Consider the following 20,451-nt stretch of genomic DNA (forward strand, 5'->3'; position numbering starts at 1 on the left):
GGGTTAGATGGACCATTGGTCTGACCTACTATGGCCATTCTTATGTTCAAAGCTTCTGTGGAAAATGTGTGCTATACTTATCACTAAATGGCAGAAGAGAAAACAACATTTACTGAAATTGAAGAAACTAGAGGAGATATTCCTCTTTGAGTTCCACTGGTCTTCTTACAAGTTCTGCACGATCTCCAGTACAACCATCAACATTTTGCACAGCACCAGAAAAGTGCTTAACAAGATGGAATAGGTGAATATAATTTAGTTTACACAGATCTAGAAAAGGCAGCTAAATATTTCCTAATATATCCCATCAGATATTATGGTGATAGATACTAAAACCTTTAAACTGAACTAACCTAAAACAGAAAGTATTGCTTATATAGAGAGTTGTACTACAAAGTCAGGAAAGCTTTGTTATAAGTAAAGTGAAAATTCATGAATTTTACCAGCATTATGATAATGCAGGTACACAACCGGCTATCTTCCACTGGCCTGCAAAGAGAGATTTCTTATTTTAGGCACAATTTCTGGGACCATTCACAAGCAAGTCTATAGAAAAGGAGTACTTGTGGCACCTTAGAGACTAACAAATTTATTAGAGCATAAGCTTTCGTGAGCTACAGCTCACTTCATCGGATGCATTTGGTGGAAAAAACAGAGGAGAGATTTATATACACACACACAGAGAACATGAAACAATGGGTTTATCATACACACTGTAAGGAGAGTGATCACTTAAGATAAGCCATCACCAGCAGCAGGGGGGGGAAAGGAGGAAAACCTTTCATGGTGACAAGCAAGGTAGGATAATTCCAGCAGTTAACAAGAATATCAGAGGAACAGTGGGGGGTGGGGTGGGAGGGAGAAATACCATGGGGAAATAGTTTTACTTTGTGTAATGACTCATCCATTCCCAGTCTCTATTCAAGCCTAAGTTAATTGTATCCAGTTTGCAAATTAATTCCAATTCAGCAGTCTCTCGTTGGAGTCTGTTTTTGAAGCTTTTTTGTTGAAGTATAGCCACTCTTAGGTCTGTGATCGAGTGACCAGAGAGACTGAAGTGTTCTCCAACTGGTTTTTGAATGTTATAATTCTTGACGTCTGATTTGTGTCCATTCATTCTTTTACGTAGAGACTGTCCAGTTTGGCCAATGTACATGGCAGAGGGGCATTGCTGGCACATGATGGCATATATCACATTGGTAGATGCGCAGGTGAACGAGCCTCTGATAGTGTGGCTGATGTGATTAGGCCCTATGATGGTATCCCCTGAATAAATATGTGGACAGAGTTGGCAACAGGCTTTGTTGCAAGGATAGGTTCCTGGGTTAGTGGTTCTGTTGTGTGGTGTGTGGTTGCTGGTGAGTATTTGCTTCAGATTGGGGGGCTGTCTGTAAGCAAGGACTGGTCTGTGTCCCAAGATCTGTGAGAGTGATGGGTCGTCCTTCAGGATAGGTTGTAGATCCTTGATGATGCATTGGAGAGGTTTTAGTTGGGGGCTGAAGGTGATGGCTAGTGGCGTTCTGTTGTTTTCTTTGTTGGGCCTGTCCTGTAGTAGGTGACTTCTGGGTACTCTTCTGGCTCTGTCAATCTGTTTGTTCACTTCAGCAGGTGGGTATTGTAGTTGTAGGAATGCATGATAGAGATCTTGTAGGTGTTTGTCTCTGTCTGAGGGGTCCATTGGTGATCTTCCTAAAAACACCATCCCAGCCACTATGGATGTAGAAGCCCTCTACAGCAACATTCCACACAAAAATGGACTACAAGCCGTCAGGAACAGTATCCCCGATACTGTCACGGCTAACCTGGTGGCAGAACTTTGTGACTTTGTCCTGACCCATAACTATTTCACATTTGGTGACAATGTATACCTTCAAATCAGCGGCACTGAGATGGGTACCCGCATGGCCTCACAGTATGCCAATATTTTTATGGCTGACTTAGAACAACGCTTCCTCAGCTCTCGTCCCCTAATGCCCCTACTCTACTTGCGCTACATTGATGACATCTTCATCATCTGGACCCATGGAAAAGAAGCTCTTGAGGAATTCCACCATGATTTCAACAATTTCCATCCCACCATCAACCTCAGCCTGGACCAGTCCACACAAGAGATCCACTTCCTGGACACTACGGTGCTAATAAGCGATGGTCACATAAACACCACCCTATATCGGAAACCTACTGACCGCTATTCCTACCTACATGCCTCTAGCTTTCATCAAGATCATACCACTCGATCCATTGTCTACAGCCAAGCGCTACGATATAACTGCATTTGCTCCAAGCCCTCAGACAGAGACAAACACCTACAAGATCTCTATCATGCATTCCTACAACTACAATACCCACCTGCTGAAGTGAAGAAACAGATTGACAGAGCCAGAAGAGTACCCAGAAGTCACCTACTACAGGACAGGCCCAACAAAGAAAACAACAGAACGCCACTAGCCATCACCTTCAGCCCCCAACTAAAACCTCTCCAACGCATCATCAAGGATCTACAACCTGTCCTGAAGGACAACCCATCACTCTCACAGATCTTGGGACACAGACCAGTCCTTGCTTACAGACAGCCCCCCAATCTGAAGCAAATACTCACCAGCAACCACACACCACACAACAGAACCACTAACCCAGGAACCTATCCTTGCAACAAAGCCCGTTGCCAACTCTGTCCACATATCTATTCAGGGGATACCATCATAGGGCCTAATCACATCAGCCACACTATCAGAGGCTCGTTCACCTGCGCATCTACCAATGTGATATATGCCATCATGTGCCAGCAATGCCCCTCTGCCATGTACATTGGCCAAACTGGACAGTCTCTACGTAAAAGAATGAATGGATACAAATCAGACGTCAAGAATTATAACATTCAAAAACCAGTTGGAGAACACTTCAATCTCTCTGGTCACTCGATCACAGACCTAAGAGTGGCTATACTTCAACAAAAAAGCTTCAAAAACAGACTCCAACGAGAGACTGCTGAATTGGAATTAATTTGCAAACTGGATACAATTAACTTAGGCTTGAATAGAGACTGGGAATGGATGAGTCATTACACAAAGTAAAACTATTTCCCCATGGTATTTCTCCCTCCCACCCCACCCCCCACTGTTCCTCTGATATTCTTTGGTTTCAGAGTAGCAGCCGTATTAGTCTGTATTCGCAAAAAGAAAAGGAGTACTTGTGGCACCTTAGCCTACCTTGCTTGTCACCATGAAAGGTTTTCCTCCTTTCCCCCCCTGCTGCTGGTGATGGCTTATCTTAAGTGATCACTCTCCTTACAGTGTGTATGATAAACCCATTGTTTCATGTTCTCTCTGTGTGTGTATATAAATCTCTCCTCTGTTTTTTCCACCAAATGCATCCGATGAAGTAAGCTGTAGCTCACGAAAGCTTACGCTCTAATAAATTTGTTAGTCTCTAAGGTGCCACAAGTACTCCTTTTCTTTTTGCGAATACAGACTAACACGGCTGCTACTCTGAAGCAAGTCTATGACTCCATCCACCCATCAGAGGCATCGGCAGCAGCACACATTGCTAATGAGAAAGTGCTGAAAGTTGTACATTTTTCTCAAACGGACATTGCTGAGAACATACAAAGAAGCTGAAATATCTGGAGAAAGTTTAGATCTCTTTCCTGGGTCTTGCACATGTCTTTTTCTCATCAGACAATGATAGCCATATAACAAAATATACGTAAGGATTCTCACTTCAAAATATCCACCACTTAATCTACTGTTTGAATTGAAGACTTCTCTACGTTTTCAAAATCTGGACCATATTTTCATACACAGATTGCCTGTGACAGCTACCCTCATACACACAACTGCATAACATCCCTGTGGCAATTACAACTGCTTATGTAGAATGGTAACATTAGGAAATATATTCATGTATTTTAGCTACCTTTTAATGTAATTTAGCCCCTGGAAACCATTAGAAGAAGCTAGCTCCACATGACTTGCCAGCTCTTCATAGACCACTGGCAACTGCTCAGCAGATTGCCAATGGTCAACAGACCACAGTTTGAGAACCTATCTTAGTTCAATTGTACACATTTTTTTGACAGTGAATGCAGGTGACAACCCTGTTGGGAATGTCAGTAAGACTTGCACTCATTTAGGCCACTTACAGAAAACTTGAGACACTTTCCTGAATCCAGCAAAAGAGCCCAAATCCAATGAATTTAGGATATATGTACATACATACCAGAAAGAACTTTCCTATTTCATGGTTAAATATGTTCTTGATTACAAAGTTGTAACCAAAAGCAAAATAATACAGTATGCTGATCTTGAAACCCTCTAGCTGCCACTAAAATAGTCAATATTGAAAGTATCATTAGGCTCAGTTATCTCACTCAGCAAATTATTAAAGTGTTAAGTGAAGAAAATGAGTGAAAACTAAATAATGAGTTAGGCCTTAGCCATACCCTGAACTTACTTGGTCAGATGACCATTGATGAAAAGTTGGCAGTGACTGAGAAAATTAAAAGAGACCATATTAATTACATTCTTAGAATCTTTTATGAGGAGCAGAGAGTCTGAAAAGTGCTTGGATTGGGGAAAATGTGATGGCATACCTCTTCAAAAGCCATTGTAGTTCTTTACTTTTATTTTTTCAACTATCAGTCAGGAAGTATGGGGAAATGATCATAGAGACATAAGTGGTTATGCCAGAGAAAGGGTATCATACAAGACTCAGAAGAAAGAAAAGACTAAACCCATAAGTAGGCTAGTTAAGAAAGTTGTGGTAGTGCTGCTCATCATGTATATATTCCAGCTACCTCTCCACAGAATCTCCATAGTAGTCGTACCATATATTGCTGTAGGATTTCTGTAGTACCAAATTAATGTCATGATAGAAATGGGTAGTGACTAGAGCTGATTGAAAATTTTACCCTCTTCTAACAGAAATGTGTGTTTTCAATTAAATGACAAACTGAAAAAATATAATTTTATACTGAATACCAATCATTTTTCAGTTTTTGGCTAAAAGTTATTAAGTTTCAACAAAAAGTTGAAATTTTCCATGGGGAAAAATAAACCATTTTCTAATAGTGACTAAGGATAACCAGCAGTCATTGAACTAGACTTAAAATTTCTAAAAGGGCAAGTGCTCCAGACAGCTATAATGTGGGACAGCTATAATGAGGAAATAATTCAAATCAAACATTGTATTTGATTAATAATTTGCAATAAAGAATAAATAATAATAAATAATAATAACTAAATTAGAGATGATTAAATTCTAGTTTGGGCTTGACTTGCAAGGTCTGAGCTCTCTAACACTGACTCAGCAAAGTACTTAAGCACTCATTTAATTTAAAACTGTAAGTAGTCCCATAAAATCAACAGGACTACTCACATGCTTCAGATTATGTGTACAATTATGTGTTTTGCTGGATCAGGGTTAATGCATGGCACCTTTTGGGACTGGAGTTCTATTTGAAATTATTAAGTGAATAATTTTTGTTCTGCACATGGTTTCTGAGGAGTTCATAAGGAATATTCAAAATGTGCACATATTGATTTGTTACATGAACCACATGACATTATTTCTGTTCCTATCTGTAACTCTGAATTAGGAAACTAGCATGCTTCTAAGTGCTGTTTGAATAGGAAGGGACTTCAGAACATGCTTGAGGACTTTCTTGAAATTTTGTCTGAATGATTTGTGGAACTAAGCCAACACCCTGATGCTAAAAAAGATCCATGAAGACATAAGGGTATGCCCATGCTAAACTCCCATTGTATGACTGGGGTCACATACAGAGCATATTGAATATTAAAATGTAAAGCCTCCAATGTGAAAATTGCTTTTGGGAAATATGAGCTCAACATTTACTTTTCATGAGAGTTTGCACTAATTAAGTATGAGCATATACATCAGTGGTTCTCAAACTATTGTACTGGTGACCCCTTTCACATACCAAGCCTCTGAGTGCGATCCACCTTATAAATGAAAAACACTTTTAAATATATTTAACACCATTATAAATGCTGGAGGCAAAGCGAGGTTTAGGGTGGAGGCTGACCCCTCATGTAATAACCTCGTGACCGCCTGAGGGGTCCCGACCCCCAGTTTGAAAACCCCTGACATACATATTCATGGAAAGTGAATATAAGATCATTAAAGAGGTTGAAATCAATCCATTTTCAAATTTGAAACAAAATGTACAGAAAAGTCTTTTACTATTGCTCAGCTCTAAATGTTATTAGAACTTCACCTTACATAAAGCACAATCTTTTGACAATCTTGTGTTTGAAGTAATACTTTAGATCAGGGGTTCCCAAACTTGGTTTGCGGTTTGCTCAGGGTAAACCCCTGGTGGGCCACAAGATGCTTTTTTTACCTGAGCACCACCATTTCCCATAGCTCCCATTGGCCGGGAATGGTGAACCATGGCCACTGGGAGCTTCGAGCAGCAGTGCCTGCGGATGCTCAGGTAAACAAAGCATTTCACAGCCCACCAGGGGCTTACCCTGATAAAGTCGCAAACCAAGTTTGGGAAACCCTGCTTTAGATCAATACTTGGAGCTACTTCCACTTATTTAAGATGCCCAAGCTCTAATCTCTGTTGAGAAAAGTATTTTAGTTCTGCAGTAGATGTGGTCAAATGACAAAAGAACTATATTGTCACCTGAAAGCCATGTAAATACCCTTTACTCTGTATGATGGCAACATTTCAGGCACAGATGAATAATTGTGCTGCATCTATTTGAAATAAATTGCAAATATGTAAAAAGAACAAAATGTCCAAAGCACTAAAAAGCCCCAATTCAGCAAAGTACTTCACATGCATAACTTTAAGCACATACTTAATTGCTTTGCTGAATCAAGCCCTACTATAGTTAGCATCCTATAATGTAAAAATAGTATAAATAATAAACTATTTGGGCTAACAAGTTTTGGATCATTTTCATTAGCATGCATACTTTAGGGCTTATATGCATAGCGATGTTGAGTGTACTCAGATATTCAATACTTGCAAAGAATCATAGGCATTTTGGAAATGGCAGAGGTTCTACATTTGACGATTAATAAAAAACTCCATAAAAGTGCAAATGTTAGGTTTGTAGTTCAGCCTATGAAAATATGCATTTCAGATTTAATCTTTCTGTAGTACATGGTCTTCAGGATTTTCATAGTTTAGCAAAAAGCTGATTTAAAATTGTGTTTGCTATAATTCGTATTTAACTTTATCCCTTTGCAGTTCTTATTTTATTTAATTTTCATTTTCCTAATTAGGCAATAACCCCAAAGAAATCCAGTCTTGCCAACAGTTAATTACCATTTGGGGTTATAATTTATTATAAGTCATCATTTATAGACAACAATACTTGAGAGGTATTTTTCCCATTTTAAGAAAAAACCTGTCACACCAACAACAAATGTAAAACCAGACATTATATTTAAAGTGTTGCTGTATGGATGCTGGGAAGGTGTGTTGAAATTTTCAACAAATGAATCCACAAATTAGAAATCTGACCTTTACAAAAGCCAGACTTTTCAAATGCAAGTAATTCTGAGATCCCAGATCACCTTGTATTGACATACCTTGTGAGATCTGACAAGCTAAGCAAGGTCAGGCTGAGATGCTACTTTACATAAGAGCTCCAAAGGACACCTAGATATTAGGCAATTGCTGGTGGCAATTCAAGAAACTGACTTTTCCTTTTGAGTCACTATTGAACTAATTCATAACTCCAAGATGAACTATATTATTAAAGGCACCATATTTTGGACGAGATGCAAACCCAAGATTTGACTGCTGTGTCATTAATGTCCTTAGCATTTGTAAAAGTAGGATTTTAGTACATCCTGGACAAATTCTAAAGCCCCTCCTCATTCTGCCCCCCCCCCATTTCATTTGGGAAAGGTATGATCTCCCTGTCCTAAATCTTTTATGACGCTTCTTGGAATGGTAAATCGTTGATCCATTTTACCTCAGAGATGCCTGCATTCAATGACGGATAGAGTGATGTCTCCATGGGGGAGGGATAGCTCAGTGGTTTGAGCACTGGCCTGTTAAACCCAGGATTGTGAGTTCAAGCCTAGAGGGGGCCATTTAGGGATCAGGGCAAAAATTGGGGATTGGTCCTGCTTTGAGTGGGGGGGGAGGGTGGACTAGATGACCTCCTGAGGTTCCTTCCAACCCTGATATTCTATGATTTTGTAAAATTTTTGGATGCTTCAGGAAGAAAGATATAGTACACATGCTTAATTCTATAACTCTCTCTCTCTCAGATACTGATAATGCAGAAGTAATATAATGAACACAGCAAATTTTATATTAGATATTTATTTATGTAAATATTTGTACAAGAACTTGAGTGGGTAAGAGAGATGTGGTAAGGGTATTTTTTTACTCAACGTGTCTGTAGAAGCTTGCAGTATACAAATGCACTATATTGAGATTAATTATGTAAAAGGTGTTTAAATTCAGAACAACATATTGCAATGATTCCAAAAGTGTGCATATTGTTTTCCAACACACACCAGCATGCTGTTATTTATGGAAATTTATCATTTAGGTATTTGTTTTCTGGTGTCTACATGATGACGACTGTTGTTGTCTTATGTATCAATGTCTTTGTTGACTCAGCCAGGGCATATAAAGTAATATAGGACTGTAGTTTACTAAACAATATGTTTCGTTGTCTTGGGGGTAGTGTTTTCTCATTGAAATCTTCTCTCTCTAGCCTATTTCCATAGGCTATTCATCTGAAATATTTATCAGAGAAAAACAGTAGCAATATGAAAAGGCAATGGTCACAGCAACTGCTGCAAGGCTCTGTACCAGAAGTTTTACAAAATGGGCATCATTAGTAAACATTAAATGAGAGGGCAATCCTGTTTCTACTACCATTTCACCTACTATCCATGAACCTTTTACTACAGCTTCCAGTTTCACTGGGCCCTTCCTTGAAAAACAAACACCTCATGTAGAACAGCAAGTGCTAGCTTTTAAACTTGTATAAAGAAACACCAGTGCTATCAGGGTTAGACTGGAAGAAGGGTACACATCTGGAAAATAGGTACTAAGAGACCAGTGTTGACATACTGATACCAATACACCAGTACCATACTATACCATACTAGTGGTTGAGAAGTATGGGGTGGGCCTTCTGGAAACCTCCATGTATCTGTCTGGAACAGTCCAACACTGGATACTATTGAAAAATACATAGGGTCCATTCTCCTTTCCTCTTCCTCCTCCACCGAACAAACTGTCAAAAGACAAAGACCCATTGTAGAGAAAAAAAAAGACCTAAAGAACTTTCAGGTGTAAGACAAGCACTAAGCACTCCCTCCCTGTGCCCTTCTGAATTAATTGTGGCCAGAACAATTGCCCATTTACTAACAATCACCATGCAGAAGTATAATATGCCACACAGTTTCCCATTAGAGGAACAACAGTCATTGTATCTCAGATACTGCTGTATGGTGAGTATTTGTAAATGTTGACTTCTTGCTGGTGACCAGTGTACATGTAAATTGCTTCATGTAGACATGGTTTCCAAGGGATCATTAAAAGATTTTTCCCCTTCCCACACTTGTTTTCATTTCAATCTGCAAAATGCCTTTATACCTTGATTTGTTCTTTTTTTCTGTTCACTGGAAGTGGTGCCAAATGCTGATAATGCTTGTTTGTGTCCATGTGTCCAGTTCCAATGGGTTATTATGGTGTATTTATTTCAAGATAACAACACAGAGGTGGCTGTATATTCTCAAATATAAGCCACACATTTTCAGTTTTAGGGTAACTGAGGTTTGGTGCTCTTTATGCATATTCTTATTTTTACTTGTATGGCACTACAGTTATGCCTAGCACTTTACAAAGCAAATAAATATGGAGTCTCCAGCCCAAAGTCAAATCAAATACAGCTCTGTATTTACAAAGTGATATCTTGCAAAAAACTACTCATGTTGATTTCTTAAGGGAACAAAAGGAAACTGTAGAGAAAATAGTATAGCAATGTAAACCGGGTCACAAGCAAAGTGGTCTATACTTGTAGTATAGATAAGGCAGGTTACTCTACAAAACCAACCAACCAATCAGTGATCAGTCTGCTCAAGAGAAGCTCAGTAATAAAGTTGAACAGTAATAAAGTAATGAAGTATCAGAGGGGTAGCCGTGTTAGTCTGTATCCACAAAAACAACGAGGAGTCTGGTGGCACTTTAAAGACCAACAGATTTATTTGGGCATAAGCTTTCATGGGTGAAAAACCCACTTCAGATCTGAAGAAGCTTATGCCCAAATAAATCTGTTAGTCTTTAAGGTGCCACCAGACTCCAGAGTAATGAAGTTGTACATCAAAATGGGGCAGGAGAGCAATGACAAAACTTCTTTAATAATACGATATGCTACCTGCTCACATCAGGCTTCACTTTAGCTCCTACTCTCTGATCATCACTTTTCTGAGCATTAAATGCAAACAATAATTTTAATCCTTGAAGATATTTTCCAAGCTAATCAATAAAGAAACATTTTTATTAGTAGATTCATAGATTTATAGATATTAAGATCAGAAGGGACCATTATGATCATCTAGTCCGACCTCCTGCACAATGCATGCCAGAGAAAATCACCCACCCACTCCTGCAAAAAACCTCTCATCTTTGTCTGAGCTATTGAAGTCCTCAAATCGTGGTTTAAAGACTTCAAGGAGCAGAGAATCCTCCAGCAAGTGACCTGTGCCCCATGCTACAGAGGAAGGTGAAAAACCTCCAGGGCTTCTTCCAATCTGCCCTGGAGGAAAATTCCTTCCTGACCCCAAATATCATGATCAGCTAAACCCTGAGCATATGGGCAAGATTCACCAGCCAGATACCCAGAAAAGAATTTTCTGTAGTAACTCAGATCCCACCCATCTAACATCCCATCACAGACCATTGGGCTTATTTACCATGAATATTTAAAGATCAATTAATTACCAAAATCATGTTATCCCATCATACCATCTCCTCCATAAACTTATTGAGTTTAATCTTAAAGCCAGATAGGTCTTTTGCCCCCACTGCTTCCCTTGGAAGGCTATTCCTAGTGTATGTCTCATTGCTCCTGTTTCACTCAATCTAATTCATGATGAAGAAGTTTCTTATATTAGAGGTTGTTAAATGGACTGCCAAGTAGTGTGATAGATGGATTCTCAGTAATACAACTCTTGTTTAACTACAAATATATTGGGGGTGGGGGATAAAAGAAATATAAATTATGAAAACATGTAATGCTGATTAATGTATTTTAACTCTACAGAATCAAAGAAAGCAATGAATGAATATCAGACTTTACCTGAGATTGGCACAAGATGAGTTAAAATGACAATTTATACACCATAGGTAGATTTGGATGTTTTTAAAACAAAGAGTCAAAGACACACATGCAAGATTACAGCTGCAGAATGAATCATCCCAGTATGAATGATTGTCTAAAAACAATGTAGACAACATAGAATAATATGGCAAATTATTTACAACAGTTTGTATCCTTGCCAGTCTACGTACACTCATTTCAGATAATTATGAAACATTTAGCAGGTTATGATTAATTTCAGATACCATGTACTAAATACATTGTAAATATATTGGACATGCCAATAAGTTGAGGTGATGGCAGCATAGAAAAGAAGAGCTGGGGGGCAGGGAGGAGTTATTTAGCCACTTATGAATACATATCTTTTGGAGTATAACTTAGAAATACTTTTATTTTCAATTATAAATTTGTGGCTTATTAATGTTCTGATTACAAAATACCAACATACAAGAGGTCTTAGAATTCATGTCTAATTTTATCAAATTGGGAAAAGGGTAATATGTCATTATATGATATAACCTATGCAATATAGCATAGAGATCAACACCATAATAGTGAAAGATAGTTACTCTGTATTTAAAAAGTGTTGCCATCACCATGGTCATATAACACATGAATAATAGGTGATTCACAGAGACCTTTTCTATTAGATGCTCTCGAAACACTTTACAAACAATACTAATGAAGCCTCACAACAGTCCCATAAGGTCAGTATTATCTCCACTTTGCAGAGAACGAAATGAAGACAGAAAGGTTAAGTTTGGCTAAGGCCAAACACTCAACAAGTCAAATCTGGGAATGGAACCCAGATCTCTGGACTCCCAGGCCTGTGCCTTAACTACTACATGACAATTGTTCTCCAAATAATGGTTGTGAAAGCGGTTACCGAGACAGAGGAAGAATTACATTTTGTTTATTTAAACAGCACACACTAACTCACTGTTTTTCAAAACAAAAGAAAATCAGATAAGAACTTTCAACCTATGGGCTTCATTTCAAAACTTGTATTTGCTACTTTGTAACCAACAACACACAAAATAAGAATGATTCTAACAATAGACAACAATTGCCTTGCAACCTTGGAACCACTACAAGCTATGAAGTCAAAACACCTACATTGACATGTGGAACTCTCGTTTTAATTGATACAGTACTTGGCTCAATGGCAGCAGAAGCTAGTGTGTCTGAACATGGTCTTGTCTAGATTTGCATTAGATGTACAAGCATACTGAATTGTCCTACCACCTTCCAAATCTCTCCCTTGAATAATAATAGTTTACACTTTTATCCAGGCTCTAAGATCTTTACAAACTTTAATTATTGATCATATCACCTCCATCAGGTAAGGAAACATTGCTCCCTTTTTCATGTGGAAAACAAAGAGGGGCTGAGTGACTAGTCCAAAGTAACACAGTAAGAGAGTCAAGTGGCAGTCAGGATTAGGACTCCAGAGGCTTGAATCCTAGGTCCTTGTCCAACTGCCTATATTATGGTCTCCTTTGATTCAAGACATCTAGATGTCTTGGGGAGCAGTGATGTATACAGAGTGACAATTTTAAAAGATTAACATAGCAATATTTTAATCGTCACATACATTAAAACCAGGTTCAAGATGCATGTCATGAATCCCATATGTCCCATTTCTGCTAGTGATGAAATGGCACTGACTGCACTCCAGCATTGAACAACAGAGAAAGGATAATAGCAAACGCTATAACACATGCTATAGGACTGGCAGTGGTGAGGGGGGAACAGAACTGTCTAATGAACAGGAATGTCTAAGAAGGAATAGGAATAGGAATGTCTAAGAAGATTTGTTTTTGCATACTGGTCTAATTGGTTTAGAAGGATTTTCTAACTGCATTTTTAATAAAGATAATAAAAGAGGATGAGGGCCAAGTGTAAAAATAAATGAACATACACATCCTATTCACATGACTGCAGATCAATGTGCAAATGTGTAATTGTGCATGCAAACTATCCATGTGTACAGATTTGCATTCATGTTTTTTTTTCTTTGTTTTGTTTTTTGGGCTAGTGGATGTTGACCATCTCTTTTTACATGCATGGTCAGATTTTTTAATTATACATGTATCATTGAAATGTTTCCAGCAATTGTTCCTGTAGTGCCTAGGCACTAAAATAGCACATCAAACTATAGTACTAATTGCCGCATATCATTGCCTTCCCCTCTAGAAGTTACACAGAACTCTCTTTATTCTGGGTAGGAATTGAACTTTTCCTTCCCAACACATAACAATAATACCAAAAAGAAAAAAGAAAAAAAAGGAGAAATTCTAATTCTATTATGCTACATTTTATTATTATTTGTCTGCCTTTTTGGCATATTAAGCAGAGATTTCATCTCATAGCAACAAGCTTCAGAAAATACAAAAAGCAACATCCTAAACAAAATAGTTTTATGTCGCTGTCACTTATCCTTAAGCACATCTGGTGCATTCAGCATTTGCACATTCTCTTTTATGTATACTGTTCCAATCAAATCTGGCATGAATGATGATCACTTTAATGTTCACATAAAAAGTATTTGTCTGGGGTCAACTAAGGGCATGAAGCTATTCCCCCCACCTCAAAATACTGCATAAATGCCAATCTTATGGTACTGTACTACATGGACTCACAGAATGAGAGGTCATTTTGGGATTCAGGTGACATCTGCAAATAAAAAAAAATCACATAGTTGTGTAACTTATTTTAGGGCTTGTCAATACAGGGAGTTAGTGTGCAGCAAGCCAGGATGTGACTCTACAGTGCACAACATGCTGTGCACTAACGTCCTATATGATCACTGTTACAAGCAGCTCAGGACTTTCACTGTGTTGTAGCAGTGTCCACATGGCGAGTTGGTGCACAGCAAATTAGTGTGCTGTAGATTCACACCCTGGCTTGCTGTGCAGTAGCTTGCCGTGTAGACAAGCCCCTAGAATTTACTAATAACTTATAATTCTGATATATTTTAGATTCTGGCATAACAAAAATTCAAGGTGGAATTTGGACAAGAGGGAAAATGAAAAATAGTACCTGAAACAAAATTCTCCTCACTTGCTTACGTCTAAATGAGACTTTGACGGATGTTTGTTGTATTTCAATACAAGCCAGTTCCAGCTGTAATTTCCAATAGTGAATAAAGTATGTGAGGAGGAACAATAAGCCATTTGTCTCTCCTAGGGGAAAAAACCCTCCTAAATTATGACTAAATCCCTAGAGGAGATAAACACTTGGAAACTCCTATTAACTGCTATGAGAATTGAGAAATGTTCAGCCTCAAACAGGATTTGACTCTTAGAAAGTCAAAGCAAAGCACACACAATCTAATATAAAGTAAGCTCATTGGAGCAGGAACCATCTTTTTGTTCTATGTTTGTACAGCACCTAGCACAATGGGGTGCTGATCTGCGACTGGGGCTCATTGGCAGTATGCTAATACAAATATAGAAAGTATGTCAAAAGTATCAAAGGAAAGAAATGGGTTTGTTAGAAAACAGAATAATGGCTGTTTATGGAAACAAATGGATTGTCTTAATCCATTTCCAGCGTAGCCACATCACAGAAACCACCCTCACTGTTGGCAATCATTAATATCCTTAATTTATAGTGTCAACACAGAGGCCAAGGATTAGCGGTCCAATCTTGTTGTTGCCGAAGTCAAGAGGTGTCCTGCTGTGGACTTCAATGACCCATATTGTCCCATCTAGACTCCTCTTTCCACATGAAATGGGCTCAGTTAGCCCTATACCACTGCAATCCCAACCTACCTCTTGCAAAGCAGATCCAGCAGCAGACTCTCTGCAAGGTATGGGGCATAGCTGGCACTAACCACTTCAGGACCGTATATCAGTACTACCTGATGGTTCCAGGGGAGGAGTGCAGGACAGAACCCCCTCTTCCCAAATCTGTCCTGACTAGTGGGGATTGGGTGAGTGGGCCAGGCTAGAGTCATGCTGGGATGCCTGTTGACAGCTTTGGCTGCCAATGCTACATTTGCAGTACTCTCAAAGGAAAACTGTCTGCAGCTATCTTGGATGGAGTAACCAGAACTCCATTTGTGGCTCCCAATCATGGCTGCTGCTACCCCAGTGGTGCGGTATGGGACCCTTAAAAGAACAAGCACATGCACCAGCAGTGCTCCAGCTGGTAGTGTGTTGGAGGAAAGAGACATCCAGCCAGGAGCTACCCCTAAAAGTTAGGCACTTTTGTGATCCTAACAGCCCCTTTATGCAAGCTGGCAACGGGCACACCCAACATGCTATTGTCAGAATATTTAGCCAAACGGTGTCTTGTCAGATATGGTATAAAAACTGGTGACCTATTCGTTATCAATATCATTGTGTGATGTGTATGAAGAGTTATGTATGAATGCTGATAATATGTTCTTAAAATGCATGGTAGAGGCATTTGATGAACAAGTTTGTCGTAGACAAAGGAAATTTGTTCTGCCTGTTTGCCTGTGTCTCCATTGTAAATTGAGTAAAGTGATGCCAGAGACAATGGAAGTTCATTTGCATTTGAGGTCTGGTCTACACTAGAAAATTAGGTCAGTTTAACTATGCCGGTCAGGGGTGTGGAAAAATCCCCTTAGTTAAGCTGACTTAAGTCCCCATGTAGACAGTGCTAGGTCAATAGAAGAATTCTTCTGTCAACCTAGTTACCATCTCTCGGGGATGTGGATTAACTACACAAATGACTGAATCCCTCCTGTTGGTGTAGGTGGTGTCTACACCGAAGCGCCACAATGGCACAGCTGCAGCAGCCTGTCTATAGTGTTTTAAGTGTAGACAAACTCGCAGTCCACAGGAAAAGATAATTGAGAGGAGAGTGAGGAAGAGAGAATGGCATCTACTTCCAGGGGAAAAAAATTTCTGGGGATACACTTCAAACATATACATTTCAAAGATTTACTGGACTATAATAAGGAGAGAGGAGAACCCCAGAGTTATCCATCATGTAAGGCACAAATGGGACCCGCACTCTTGGAATCTGAAAGGGTGGATCCCTCAACTATGTGGCTTGAGGACGTGGAGAACTGACTATAAATGAGAAATTACCTGATACAAGAATTGTAATCTGTTAAATTTTAGACACTAGAGAGCGTGTTTTATTTAGTTTTTATTCATCACCATTTCTGTTTCTATTATCTCTGATCAATATCACTTAAATCTCTATTCTTTATTAACAAACTCATGCTTAGTTTTACTGTAAACTATCCCAGTACTGTGTATCAAGGTAAATAATGTATCCTCAGTTGGGTTAATAGGCTAGTGCATGTGTACTGTCTCTTTGGACAGTGGACTTAATTTCTGTGAGTGTCCAGTGAGAGGGACTGGACCACTACAGGGAACTATGGAACTGGGGTTCACTGAACGCTCACTGGCAGAGTGTTGAGGAGTTTGCTGGTGAGTTGGACATACTGGTATGGGAGGAAGCTGACACACAGTTTAACTTCCAGCAAAGCTTTCTCCTGCTGAGGCAGAGAGGTTACACAGTGGCTGCTGTTTCTGGGCACCTGAGAGAGTGTCACAGCACCCTAGATGGCCGCTAATGTTGATGACCCGTAATTTCAGCCTTGAAAGAGTCCAGACTAAGCAAATTGATATAGGAGTGGATGGTAAAAGGAGTAATGGGGAGGTCAGGGGTAGAAAGATCACCATGATCTTAGAAAATTCCTACAGTACACAAGGTGCTACTGCAGGTGAGGAGGCAAACTGAAGAGAAGATGTGGGGGATCTCTATGAGATGTTCTACATACAGATTTCCTTCCCATAAGTCTCCTCCCATATTGATATGGACCAATGCGAGCGGGAGCAGACTCCCAAGGATGTATTCATCACAGTGCAGAGAACATGCCAAAGATTCCATGCACTTAAAACCAAAAGATCTTTGGCTTAAGACATACATATTTAACCTCCACAATGGGATATATATTTACCCTCAAATATCATTAAGACTGAACCATCCTCTCACACCTATCTTAGGCATCAGTATCCATTGTCATCCCACTTGAACCCCCCATAGCACCTTTGTGAAGTAAGAAAGTGCTAATATCTTCATTTAACAGATGGGGAAGCTGAAGGCACACAGAAACTTAGGCCCAGATTTTTAAAAGTATTTAAGCAGTGCAGCTCAGCATTGCAACACCCAACTAATTTAGGAGCCCAAATCTAATTTTTTTAACAGAGATTTAGTCAGTTAGGCCTTGCAAGGCCAAGTTCTACAACGTCTAAACTCCTTCCAAAATCTGGACCTAAGTGACTTGCCCAACATCACATGAAATGTGTGGAAAAGCAGGGAATTGAACCCAGGTCTACCAAGTCATAGGCTGGTAGTCTAACCACAGGACAGCCCTACCTCTCCCCTCTACTGTTGATCCCTCTAGGCTCAGGCTATGGCACATTGGTGGGGCAGCATGAACTTTGCCCCACTGCATGCTGTACCAGTTCTGTTGCTCAACAGAGAACCTCTGTCTCCAAGGCTCTGAGAAAGCTAAATTTATTAAGCAAGTATGACTAGATCTATACCTACTACATAAGACAGCACTCACTTGGTTAAACAGTTTAATAAAAATGTTCATGTAAAATCATTTTTATTTGCCTAGTACAGTTATCAGTAAAGCACAGTGACATTCCAGGGACAATGTATCATTGATGTAGCACAATATAAAAATATAACATAAGAACGGCCATACTGGGTCAGACCACAGGTCCAGCTAGCCCAGTACCCTGTCTTCTGACAGTGGCCAATGCCAGGTGCTTCAGAGGGAATGAACAGAGCAGGTAATCATCAAGTCATCCATCCCCTGTCGCCCTGTGCTGCACAGGCTTATTCACTGCTCAAATATGTAGATGAGACCCTTGTTTAAAACATATCAGCATCCTGCAAAAAGATTTGGTAGGCCTGAAACTTTTCATGAATAAAAAGAGGGAAGGAGAAATGACATGAATGAAAACATATAGAATGTTGTTTGATATTATTTACACATATTTGAATCTTTCAAGTTTGGCTTCACTTGGAAGCATCACAGAATAATCATTATATTGGTTTATTTTTTAAAAAAGTATTTTAACGGCTACTAAGACATAGAAATCAAAATTGCCATGTTGTCATACAATTAGCTTGTGGCGAGGTCTTACACTGCTGCACAGGCAGTTAGAGAACAGCAAGCCCTCAGCTCCACCGAACTTGTACAGTGTAGGCCTACTCAGACCACCTCTGTCGTGGTGACTGGGCTCAAGGGGGCACAAAAGTGGTTCAGGTTCCATTACTACTTTTCCTCATAAGCAAGTGAGTCCACTCCCTCTATTCCCCAGCCAGCAGAGCTGGTAGAATACAAGTGGGGAATATTTTGCACCCTGCAAAGAGCTGAAGTATCTCCTTCCCCATTACAAAAGAGGAATGCGGGAGCAATTTTGCCTTCAAGCTGCATCTAAGACAAAATGCCTCCTTTGGCAGTGCAGCTTATACACTGCCTGTTGCTCAGGGCTATCTGTAAATTCACCATGTAGCATGCAATGCATGCCAGTACAGTAATAATAAAAACAGACTTAGAACATGGAAAAGGTCTCCATGGCTAACTACCAGCTAGTGGTTATATTTTGTTTCTGACAAAATACTATTTTAGAACACTAAAGCCACAGAGACCACCATATTAGATTCATTTGATAAACTCTAGGAAACTATGAACAGGGTCGGCTCTACCTTTTTCACCGCCCCAAGCGGCGAAGCAAAGAAGAAGAAATAAAAAAGCTGTCGCCAAAGTGCCACCAAAGAAGGAAAAAAATGAAAAGTCCGAGTGCCGCCCCAAGAACAGCCCGAGTGCCGCCCCTTCAGGTTGGCCACCCTAGGCACCTGCTTCCTAGAGCCAGCCCTGGCTATGAACTCAGGTTTCCCCCAGCCCCCCAATATCTATCACATTGCTCCGGCATCGTCTAGGCTGTCAATGGGCACAGAGTCTGGGGAACTTCTTTCTTTTATTTAAACATTATCTTATGGGTCTTAAGATAGGTTTATTTACCATCTATTGCTATGGATATGATTATTTGCATGGAAGACTATTTCATGGTTCTTTCATTTGTAATTGCTATCAAAGTAGTAAAAAGTTCGAAAACAGACATATAAAGTAATCTCTTAACACCACTGGAAATGCTCAGATGTCAGTTATTTGTTTACAAGCTATATTTACACACTTTCCAGGAAAGAAACACTGTGAAGGCCAAACATATAGGTTTACTAAGAGAGAGAGAAATAAAGATCAATCTGGGATAGTGTTGTTAGGTTAACAGGAGCCAACACAGCTTAACTTTCATTTTATATCCTACTTACATACCATCAGGTGTTTCTTAAACTGCAGCTCTACCTGGATCACAGTCTCAGAACAGAAATGACTGGCAGCACATCACCACAAGTTTGAATGTTTCTTTGTGTGTGGATGTGTGAGTGTTCTCACCTTTACTAGTCCCTTGTTTTCCGTTTTTGAAATTCCAATAATTCATTTCAATCCCCTTGAGGGATTTACCACATTAATTTAAATGATGATTACAGTAAAGTGCATGAAAAGATGAAAATTTGATCAGTATTGGAAGGCCGAAGATGGAAAATACAGTAAATAAGGGCCTATGTACACAAAAGCGGTTATGATTAAGTCTTTCTTAGAGGAAGCTATGTCGTGAAGGATGGTGAAGCATTTCCATCCCATATCCCAAGCACAAATCCAAAAGTGAATGTGCACTCTGAGAAGTGGCATTAGTAGAATGGTTTAATCTTTCACACTGCACTAATCTGTTTCATCAGAACATCATTCATCTCAATTTGTCTGTTGCCATGCTGTCTGCATTTCAATGGCAAATCTTCCACAGCCTACCATACACCACAACGCAATAGTTTTAAAATGTACCAGGCTGTTAAATGAGTATAGATCTTCTTTGCAGAGGTGCTGGAATAATTTGTGTAGTGGGGGTGCTGAGAGCCATTGAACCAAACTGTAAACCCTGTATATGATGGAAACCACTTCAAGCCTGGGGGTGCAGCAGAACCCCTAGCACCCCTAGTTCCAGCACTTATGCTTCTTTGTATTTGTGATAGAGACTAAACTTCTGTACATATCCTT

The 20,451-nt window shown here is 39.5% G+C and overlaps 1 protein-coding gene across 2 annotated transcripts in view; it reads right to left on the reverse strand.

The window, feature by feature from the left end:
- Window positions 1-20,451, reverse strand: part of SNTG1 (syntrophin gamma 1) — a 578,088-nt gene that overhangs the window by 219,703 nt on the left and 337,934 nt on the right. The gene's annotated exons all lie outside the window — the stretch shown is intronic.

This window comes from Dermochelys coriacea, chromosome 2 (genome assembly GCF_009764565.3).
Source record: "Dermochelys coriacea isolate rDerCor1 chromosome 2, rDerCor1.pri.v4, whole genome shotgun sequence".
NCBI classification, from domain to species: Eukaryota; Metazoa; Chordata; order Testudines; family Dermochelyidae; genus Dermochelys; species Dermochelys coriacea.